The sequence below is a fragment of the Bombina bombina genome, chromosome 2 (assembly GCF_027579735.1).
Source record: "Bombina bombina isolate aBomBom1 chromosome 2, aBomBom1.pri, whole genome shotgun sequence".
Lineage (NCBI taxonomy): Eukaryota > Metazoa > Chordata > Amphibia > Anura > Bombinatoridae > Bombina > Bombina bombina.
In genome coordinates this window covers 811,925,713-811,937,527 of record NC_069500.1, presented here as the reverse complement: position 1 = coordinate 811,937,527, position 11,815 = coordinate 811,925,713, and positions in this window count along the sequence as shown.

The following is an 11,815-nucleotide window of genomic DNA, read 5'->3' as shown; positions in this document are numbered from 1 at the left end:
TTTATTGAGTAGGTTTTTTATGTCTATATTTGGTTGAATGTCTGATACAGACTGCATTACAGATTGCATTTGCAAATAAAACTGCTGCTTTAAATTATCCATAGAATTTTTAATCATATTTTGAACAGTTTTTTCTGATAAAGAATTCTCTTCAGACATTTTTGAGGAATATAAATTAATATCTCTAAATAATAAATATAAATACTTCAGAATGTGAAAAAAAAATCAAAGGTAGAATTTAATATATATTAATGCGATAATAAGTAATACAAGTCACAATAATTGAAGTCAAATGTCAACAAAAAGCTCAATATTAAACTAAACTAAACCTATGGGGAATCGAACTCGGGATAGTTAGGTCTTAAGCTAAGGAAAAAAAACACTAGGCTAGCTAAGTAGTCTGACTAATATAATGTTTAGGTAATTATATCTAAGAAATGTTGCTAAAGAAACAAAATTACAAATTCTAATTGAGGGACAGTCTGAGGAATGTCAGAGGTGGTCCGTGAGGTAACTGAGGGCGAGAAGGAGGAAGGAAGAGGAAGCATCGACGATCCAATAAGGGGGGGGGGGTGGCTAATGTCCGGCACTATTCTAGCAGATAGCAAGAGGAAGAGGGAAAGGGGGAAAAATTATTGTTGGTTAAGAAAAACAAACGCCGCAATTATGCAAATAAGGACTAGTAAATTGGATAACAATGTAGTATGATATAGGAGCAATAAGTAGGCTTACCATAATTTTTAGAGGTGAAACTGGGACCACCTGGTGCAGTGCCATTGGGGGTGTGGTTAGGGGCGTGGTGATTACCGGTCCTTTTAAAGTAGTAGCTTTTATGTGCGTAATGTTTCGTGGATACTCTACCCTTCCTCAGTCAAACAACAAGTGAACCACACAGTTTAAACAGACCATAAAACCAATCCCTAGTGATAAAGGCACCATTACGTTGTCATGGCAACCCATACACAACATGAGCAAATAAATCATTCATCTAAATCTCAGATTCTAAATAATGCCAAACATCAAGCATAATTACCAATTTCATAAAATAGTGAAAAGCGTATACATCACACAATTTAATATTTGCAGTGTAATATGTGTTTTATGTGTCTAATTAAGGAACAGAGCCAACAATAAGGCATAAATACAACATTGAATGATATAAGTAAAAAAAAACACATACCTGATATAGCTGTTTAAGAGGCTATGCTATATCATAATGCAGGACGATTACAGCTAAAATGCTATTCTGCATGAAGTAAAGCAAGATCCACGCCACAAATCCTGCCTATCTGCACTTCCTGGTCATGCCTATATGATTCCCCTAAACGTGCATCACCGGTGATGTCACCAGGGTTCAGCGGGGTGTTAAATTCTTAGAAAAATAAACCAAGAAGTGCCCCAAAATTAAAAAACCCTATGCTGCTCACTCAGCCTGTAGGACTAAATGTAAACTTTGAAGGACACGAATGTTAAGCTAAGCAGGACTGTATGTAACAAAGTACCAGCATCCAACTATGCTGGAGAGCCACAGCCACAGACTCACAGTCCAGTCATTTTGAATAATGTGTCTGGGTTTTAGGCGGTCTGAAACCCGGACACATGATTTGAAACCCGGAGGTGGCAACCCTACTGGGACAGAATGAACAACTGGATGGGCCTCCAAACAGGGACAATTCCAGTAAAAGTGGGACTTCTGGTAAGTCTAGCAATAAAACAATTTAAAGGGAAAAACTTCACTTAACACTAAAATTAAAACGATAGTAACCAATAAAACAATAAACAAAAAAACTGTAAAAGAATAGTAAAACAAAATAAGCATAAAAATTTTAAACAAAAAAATAATAAACTTTAATATAACAATAAAGTGAATATAGAAATATGAACTTATCTCTATGAGCAGCAAAGAGAAAAGAGGAGGATTACAGACTTACTGGACTCTTTATGGATATTTGGACTTCTCTCATTGGTCACTTTTTTGTCTGACAACTCAAGGCTTTCTTTCATTGGTCTATTGCCTGTGATCTTGGTTTACTGTGTTTTTCTGTTAATGTTTATATTGTTTTTAAGTGCTGTGAGCAGTAAAAAGAAAAGGATAAGCAAAATATGAAGTCTCTGTCCTTGTAATAAAATTATGTTTCCGGGGAGTGGCCAGGCAGCGGCCATGGACAGTCGTAATATTTGGAGCTCCTAAAGTGATGTGCATATTCCGCCGATTTATGCAAGGACTCTGCTATATTTATTGACAGCTTTCTTATCTTTAATTAGAGGGAGTACAGAAGCATTGATTTTTACTACACCTGCTGAGCGTATGACCTATGGGATCCAAATCTGGCCCGTTAAGTTTTTAGGCGGCGGCCTTTCTACAAGACTTTAACACCCCCCCCCGTATCCCGGGGTATAACAGTCTTAAAATAGACTGTTCACTATACTAGAGTGGAGAATCATCCGTGTGGACATTTAATTGTAACTTCCATATTAGCGTGTATGAGGAGTAGCTATCGGCCTGACAATGGAGGCCTTGGACACGTGGGAAAAAAAGATGGTGCAGCTCATTGAAGACCATTACCGGAACCTGGAAGCAGAGCTTACTAGACTTCTATTCACACAAGCTTTTGTGAAGGTTTCTTCAGATAATACAATCGTTAATGTAGAAATGTCACTTGGTGTAAACAACTACACACAGGAATCCCACTAAAGCATATAACACCAAGTGTATACAAATAAGTGAACACATCAATAGTAAAAGTACCGAGGGCTTACCACACAGATGATCCGACCGACAAATAGAAATGTCACTTCCACGCTCTCACAACATAGGCGTGCAACTTGCTGTACAAGTAAGGTAATGTCGGTAATGAAGCGAATGTGCTGCCTGGGTGATCCACCTGCTATGTAACGCAGGTGAGCTGCTGCTGTCTACTCTGGTGCTGTTAGGGCTCTCCAATACCCCTTTTAATCCAAAGAACGTAACCAATATTGCACAAGATCACAGTTCCGGTGTAGAGAAAGGCAGGGAGAGAAAGTATCCGTTTAAAAGTAAATTTTATTACACTTGCATTAAGATAGTACAAAGGCACAGCAAACTGTCAGAATCCACGGCTGACATGTTTCCTGCCTCACCGGCTGAAACTAATTGTGACAATGCACCTTGCTTACCTACCTGGAACGGCGTGAGGGCATCTGATTCTATTAGACAAGCAGACATGGCCTGCCCAGGGAACCTCAAGGAACCAAAGAGAAAGCTAACGCCGCCTTAGTCAGATGAGGGTCTTACCACTACAGAAGCCTGGTCTCCTGATGTGCAGTCATCGACTCTTGAGCCGATGGTTGAAGATGACTATAGGAGTTTGAGAGAGGATGTCGTAGCCTTAAAAGTGGTGGCTACCGTTTCAAAGTACCCCCAAGCCGCAGATCTTGGCGACACTAAGAAGCAGACAGGGTCTGGTGTCAGATCGGTAGATTCTGAGAACTTCTGCTTGCTCCCGCTGATATACTCACCCTTGATTGTGTCCGGAGCTGAGGGGAAAACAAGCAGAGAGCCTCTGGTGGCTCGGGGAAGCCGGGACTTGCATGCAGGTGGACATTCATGAGCCCTTAAATGGCGGGATGAACACTTCAGGTATTTAGGGCCCCACACACGAGTGACTACCTTTCTCACTGACCGACACGGAGTGGGCTGAGAATTAGCTATAGTTCTACATATGGGTACCAGGTCCAGAAATGTTGGAGGCCAAGAGGACTTACGGGTACTAATACGGAACTTTGTTAATCAAGCAGGCCTGAGGAGATGATATAGAAATGTTAGTATAAGCTCCTTATTAGTTTGAGGAGCAGAAGATGGCTGTTTTTTGTTTATAATGTTGTACTTCTTTATTTTATTTGAGAATATTGTTTATCGACTTTTGGGTGTTTGAATGTTTCATGCCACATAGTGACTCCCACTCTGACTATTCTCAAGCCAGTTACTTGTTATGTTCTTGTTAATCTATATACAGTACATGTAAATCTCACTGAGACTATTTTATAATAAGGCTGCAACCTATTGCTGTGCCATTGCAATGAAGATTCCCTTACGATGTAATTACCCTTCTCAGTCCCATTGCAATTGAAGCATACTAGCATATGTTCATTCAGCTCTGGCTGAGTATTCCTATATCGGACTGTAATGAGAACATTGCCTATTTCATGCGTAATAATATTATTTGTTAGGCTTTGTATAACTGTTCATTTTTGCTAGGTTAACACAGTTTGCCATGTAAACAACTCTGTAATACTTTAATAGCTACAAACCTATCATTCTCAGTTATGTCTACTAACAGTACCTAACAGTTTCTGGATATTTATACTATTTTATACCTACTCTGAGTTATATGAGGATATGGGAGGATATGTAGCAGCCCAAGTATAATTCCTGAGCTAGCATATACAGATTATAACACTGTAATTTTTAAGCATTATGATCATTAATTTTTATGGGGCTGGTTTCATTTAGCTCAATATATTGGGGTGCTGTCTGCGGCCGAGGCAGCGCACCACACTTTATTTCTTATAATTACCATTGCCCATATGTGATATGCTTAATGCTTACCTATTTTTCACCCTTACTTCCTCAGCTTTTAACGCTCATATAGATAATGATATACCTGTTTATAAGTTGTTATTCTTAGCCACTTACTATATAATATCCATACGGTCCGGGACTTGTCAGCTAACCTTAGAGGACCTCATCTAAGTTTACCTTCATACTATACTTTCCCACCCCTAAGCTCCTTGCACTTAAGTTTTGATGTAAACATCCACCCAAATGTTAACTTTGAAAATTTAATAAGGATGATCCTCCCATCATTTTATCTCTACAGTATCTAGACCTAGGTCCAAGAGTGGCCTATTTTGTTATTTTTATTTCCCCTCTAAAGTCCCCCATTATGTATATGATGTAGTCCAGGAGGCCCAAGAGAGACCTCATTAGCTCTCTGGTGGAAATATTTTTTCTTTATATAGTACCATGCTTTAAGAGAACACTTCCTATTAAAAACTGAGGTTCATTGTGTAATACTTCTGCACACTTTCAAGCAACATTTGTATTAATTGATAGTGTTATTTTTTTTTTACTTTGTATCTGTTATTTTTGTGTGTGGTTTGACATTCTGTGCAATAACTTGCTTGTCTTATTTCTAACCCTCAATAAAAAAAAAAAAAAAAAAATTATGTTTCCATTATGGGTTATGACACAGAGCTACTAAAATGTTAATGTTCCATTGTTCTCTCTATGCATTGTATTAGTAAACAGTAAGCAATAAGGTAAGGAGGACTTTGTGTAAATAATTAGATGGATAAGCTAATTAAATCAGCTCTCCCTACAAGTTCAACCAATTGAATTGGATTTAGGTTTCAGTTAGCAGAAAGAGCTATTTCTTTCATGTAATTAGCAAGAGTCCATGAGCTAGTGACGTATGGGATATACATTCCTACCAGGAGGGGCAAAGTTTCCCAAACCTCAAAATGCCTATAAATACACCCCTCACCACACCCACAATTCAGTTTTACAAACTTTGCCTCCGATGGAGGTGGTGAAGTAAGTTTGTGCTAGATTCTACGTTGATATGCGCTCCGCAGCAAGTTGGAGCCCGGTTTTCCTCTCAGCGTGCAGTGAATGTCAGAGGGATGTGAGGAGAGTATTGCCTATTTGAATGCAGTGATCTCCTTCTACGGGGTCTATTTCATAGGTTCTCTGTTATCGGTCGTAGAGATTCATCTCTTACCTCCCTTTTCAGATCGACGATATACTCTTATATATACCATTACCTCTGCTGATTCTCGTTTCAGTACTGGTTTGGCTTTCTACAAACATGTAGATGAGTGTCCTGGGGTAAGTAAATCTTATTTTCTGTGACACTCTAAGCTATGGTTGGGCACTTTGTTTATAAAGTTCTAAATATATGTATTCAAACATTTATTTGCCTTGACTCAGAATGTTCAACATTCCTTATTTTTCAGACAGTCAGTTTCATATTTGGGATAATGCACTTGAATTAATCATTTTTTTCTTACCTTCAAAAATTTGACTCTTTTTTCCCTGTGGGCTGTTAGGCTCGCGGGGGCTGAAAATGCTTCATTTTATTGCGTCATTCTTGGCGCGGAAAATTCTTTTCCGTTTCCGGCGTCATACGTGTCGCCGGAAGTTGCGTCATTTTTTGACGTTATTTTGCGCCAAAAATGTCGGCGTTCCGGATGTGGCGTCATTTTTGGCGCCAAAAGCATTTAGGCGCCAAATAATGTGGGCGTCTGATTTGGCGCTAAAAAATATGGGCGTCGCTTTTGTCTCCACATTATTTCAGTCTCATTTTTTCATTGCTTCTGGTTGCTAGAAGCTTGTTCTTTGGCATTTTTTCCCATTCATGAAACTGTCATTTAAGGAATTTGATCAATTTTGCTTTATATGTTGTTTTTTCTCTTACATATTGCAAGATGTCTCACGTTGCATCTGAGTCAGAAGATACTACAGGAAAATCGCTGTCTAGTGCTGGATCTACCAAAGCTAAGTGTATCTGCTGTAAACTTTTGGTAGCTATTCCTCCGGCTGTTGTTTGTATTAATTGTCATGACAAACTTGTTAATGCAGATAATATTTCCTTTAGTAAAGTACCATTGCCTGTTGCAGTTCCTTCAACATCTAAGGTGCAGAATGTTCCTGATAACATAAGAGATTTTGTTTCTGAATCCATAAAGAAGGCTATGTCTGTTATTTCTCCTTCTAGTAAACGTAAAAAATCTTTTAAAACTTCTCTCCCTACAGATGAATTTTTAAATGAACATCATCATTCTGATTCTGATGACTCTTCTGGTTCAGAGGATTCTGTCTCAGAGATTGATGCTGATAAATCTTCATATTTATTTAAAATGGAATTTATTCGTTCTTTACTTAAAGAAGTACTAATTGCTTTAGAAATAGAGGATTCTGGTCCTCTTGATACTAATTCTAAACGTTTAGATAAGGTATTTAAATCTCCTGTGGTTATTCCAGAAGTTTTTCCTGTTCCTAATGCTATTTCTGCAGTAATTTCCAAAGAATGGGATAAATTGGGTAATTCATTTACTCCTTCTAAACGTTTTAAGCAATTATATCCTGTGCCGTCTGACAGATTAGAATTTTGGGACAAAATCCCTAAAGTTGATGGGGCTATTTCTACCCTTGCTAAACGTACTACTATTCCTACGTCAGATGGTACTTCGTTTAAGGATCCTTTAGATAGGAAAATTGAATCCTTTCTAAGAAAAGCTTATCTGTGTTCAGGTAATCTTCTTAGACCTGCTATATCATTGGCTGATGTTGCTGCAGCTTCAACTTTTTGGTTGGAAACTTTAGCGCAACAAGTAACAGATCATGATTCTCATGATATTATTATTCTTCTTCAGCATGCTAATAATTTTATCTGTGATGCCATTTTTGATATTATCAGAGTTGATGTCAGGTTTATGTCTCTAGCTATTTTAGCTAGAAGAGCTTTATGGCTTAAGACTTGGAATGCTGATATGGCTTCTAAATCAACTCTACTTTCCATTTCTTTCCAGGGTAACAAATTATTTGGTTCTCAGTTGGATTCTATTATCTCAACTGTTACTGGTGGGAAAGGAACTTTTTTACCACAGGATAAAAAATCTAAGGGTAAAAACAGGGCTAATAATCGTTTTCGTTCCTTTCGTTTCAACAAAGAACAAAAGCCTAATCCTTCATCCTCAGGAGCAGTTTCAGTTTGGAAACCATCTCCGGTCTGGAATAAATCCAAGCCTGCTAGAAAGGCAAAGCCTGCTTCTAAGTCCACATGAAGGTGCGGCCCTCATTCCAGCTCAGCTGGTAGAGGGCAGGTTACGTTTTTTCAAAGAAATTTGGATCAATTCTGTTCACAATCTTTGGATTCAGAACATTGTTTCAGAAGGGTACAGAATTGGTTTCAAGATGAGACCTCCTGCAAAGAGATTTTTTCTTTCCCGTGTCCCAGTAAATCCAGTGAAAGCTCAAGCATTTCTGAATTGTGTTTCAGATCTAGAGTTGGCTGGAGTAATTATGCCAGTTCCAGTTCCGGAACAGGGGATGGGGTTTTATTCAAATCTCTTCATTGTACCAAAGAAGGAGAATTCCTTCAGACCAGTTCTGGATCTAAAATATTGAATCGTTATGTAAGGATACCAACGTTCAAGATGGTAACTGTAAGGACTATCTTGCCTTTTGTTCAGCAAGGGCATTATATGTCCACAATAGATTTACAGGATGCATATCTGCATATTCCGATTCATCCAGATCATTATCAGTTCCTGAGATTCTCTTTTCTGGACAAGCATTACCAGTTTGTGGCTCTGCCGTTTGGCCTAGCTACAGCTCCAAGAATTTTTACAAAGGTTCTCGGTGCCCTTCTGTCTGTAATCAGAGAACAGGGTATTGTGGTATTTCCTTATTTGGACGATATCTTGGTACTTGCTCAGTCTTTACATTTAGCAGAATCTCATACGAATCGACTTGTGTTGTTTCTTCAAGATCATGGTTGGAGGATCAATTTACCAAAAAGTTCATTGATTCCTCAGACAAGGGTAACTTTTCTGGGTTTCCAGATAGATTCAGTGTCCATGACTCTGTCTTTAACAGACAAGAGACGTCTAAAATTGATTTCAGCTTGTCGAAACCTTCAGTCACAATCATTCCCTTCGGTAGCCTTATGCATGGAAATTCTAGGTCTTATGACTGCTGCACCGGACGCGATCCCCTTTGCTCGTTTTCACATGCGACCTCTTGAGCTCTGTATGCTGAATCAATGGTGCAAGGATTACACAAAGATATCTCAATTAATATCTTTAAAACCGATTGTTCGACACTCTCTAACGTGGTGGACAGATCACCATTGTTTAATTCAGGGGGCTTCTTTTGTGCTTCCGACCTGGACTGTAATTTCAACAGATGCAAGTCTCACAGGTTGGGGAGCTGTGTGGGGATCTCTGACGGCACAAGGAGTTTGGGAATCTCAGGAGGTGAGATTACCGATCAATATTTTGGAACTCCGTGCAATTTTCAGAGCTCTTCAGTTTTGGCCTCTTCTGAAGAGAGAATCGTTCATTTGTTTTCAGACAGACAATGTCACAACTGTGGCATACATCAATCATCAAGGAGGGACTCACAGTCCTCTGGCTATGAAAGAAGTATCTCGAATTTTGGTTTGGGCGGAATCCAGCTCCTGTCTAATCTCTGCGGTTCATATCCCAGGTATAGACAATTGGGAAGCGGATTATCTCAGTCGCCAAACGTTGCATCCGGGCGAATGGTCTCTTCACCCAGAGGTATTTCTTCAGATTGTTCAAATGTGGGAACTTCCAGAAATAGATCTGATGGCGTCTCATCTAAACAAGAAACTTCCCAGGTATCTGTCCAGATCCCGGGATCCTCAGGTGGAGGCAGTGGATGCATTATCACTTCCTTGGAAGTATCATCCTGCTTATATCTTTCCGCCTCTAGTTCTTCTTCCAAGAGTAATCTCCAAGATTCTGAAGGAATGCTCGTTTGTTCTGCTGGTAGCTCCGGCATGGCCTCACAGGTTTTGGTATGCGGATCTTGTCCGGATGGCCTCTTGCCAACCGTGGACTCTTCCGTTAAGACCAGACCTTCTGTCACAAGGTCCCTTTTTCCATCAGGATCTGAAATCCTTAAATTTAAAGGTATGGAGATTGAACGCTTGATTCTTGGTCAAAGAGGTTTCTCTGACTCTGTGATTAATACTATGTTACAGGCTCGTAAATCTGTATCTAGAGAGGTATATTATAGAGTCTGGAAGACTTATATTTCTTGGTGTCTTTCTCATCATTTTTCTTGGCAATCTTTTAGAATACCGAGAATTTTACAGTTTCTTCAGGATGGTTTAGATAAGGGTTTGTCCGCAAGTTCCTTGAAAGGTCAAATCTCTGCTCTTTCTGTTCTTTTTCACAGAAAGATTGCTATTCTTCCTGATATTCATTGTTTTGTACAAGCTTTGGTTCGTATAAAACCTGTCATTAAGTCAATTTCTCCTCCTTGGAGTTTGAATTTGGTTCTGGCAGCTCTTCAAGCTCCTCCGTTTGAACCTATGCATTCATTGGACATTAAATTACTTTCTTGGAAAGTTTTGTTCCTTTTGGCCATCTCTTCTGCCAGAAGAGTTTCTGAATTATCTGCTCTTTCTTGTGAGTCTCCTTTTCTGATTTTTCATCAGGATAAGGCAGTGTTGCGAACTTCTTTTGAATTTATACCTAAAGTTGTGAATTCCAACAACATTAGTAGAGAAATTGTGGTTCCTTCATTATGTCCTAATCCTAAGAATTCTAAGGAGAAATCGTTGCATTCTTTGGATGTTGTTAGAGCTTTGAAATATTATGTTGAAGCTACTAAGTCTTTCCGAAAGACTTCTAGTCTATTTGTTATTTTTTCCGGTGCTAGAAAAGGCCAGAAAGCTTCTGCCATTTCTTTGGCATCTTGGTTGAAATCTTTAATTCATCTTGCCTATGTTGAGTCGGGTAAAACTCCGCCTCAGAGGATTACAGCTCATTCTACTAGGTCAGTTTCTACTTCCTGGGAGTTTAGGAATGAAGCTTCGGTTGATCAGATTTGCAAAGCAGCAACTTGGTCCTCTTTGCATACTTTTACTAAATTCTACCATTTTGATGTATTTTCTTCTTCTGAAGCAGTTTTTGGTAGAAAAGTACTTCAGGCAGCGGTTTCAGTTTGAATCTTCTGCTTATGTTTTTCATTAAACTTTATTTTGGGTGTGGATTATTTTCAGCAGGAATTGGCTGTCTTTATTTTATCCCTCCCTCTCTAGTGACTCTTGTGTGGAAAGATCCACATCTTGGGTAATCATTATCCCATACGTCACTAGCTCATGGACTCTTGCTAATTACATGAAAGAAAACATAATTTATGTAAGAACTTACCTGATAAATTCATTTCTTTCATATTAGCAAGAGTCCATGAGGCCCGCCCTTTTTTTGTGGTGGTTATGATTTTGTATAAAGCACAATTATTCCAATTCCTTATTTTATATGCTTTCGCACTTTTTTATCACCCCACTTCTTGGCTATTCGTTAAACTGAATTGTGGGTGTGGTGAGGGGTGTATTTATAGGCATTTTGAGGTTTGGGAAACTTTGCCCCTCCTGGTAGGAATGTATATCCCATACGTCACTAGCTCATGGACTCTTGCTAATATGAAAGAAATGAATTTATCAGGTAAGTTCTTACTTAAATTATGTTTTCATATAGAAAACATATACTAAAGGCAGCAATTTCCTATAAACTTTATAAACTCTGCAGCTGGTATAGCAATCCATTGGAAATACATTAAGGGGAAACCAATTTTACATTGCACTGTCCATTTAAATATGACTGAATCACAGATATCCTGCACCACTGCAACATCTGAAATAGTTTTAATTTCAAGATCTTCATCTTTCTCTACAAAACTTGTTTTATTATATCAAACTCATAAAACTGTCCTGTCCTTCACAAAAAAGGCATTCACTAAATGATAAAATTTCTGGGAACAATCCCATGTACCTCACCCACACAGTAACATGAAGCTTCATAAGACCACGGTGTAGTAAACCCAGTGACATTTTTTTAGTTTTGATAAGACAATAAAACTGTAAAGAATTTCCAAATAAAATATCAGTTTTGATGGCCATTTTTCTTGCTTCATACTGTCTGGACTAATGTGAATAAAACACAACATACTTTGCTTGGTGATAGTTCTGGAATTATTAATCTAAAGTATATATATATAGGCTTTGGCCTGTTACTG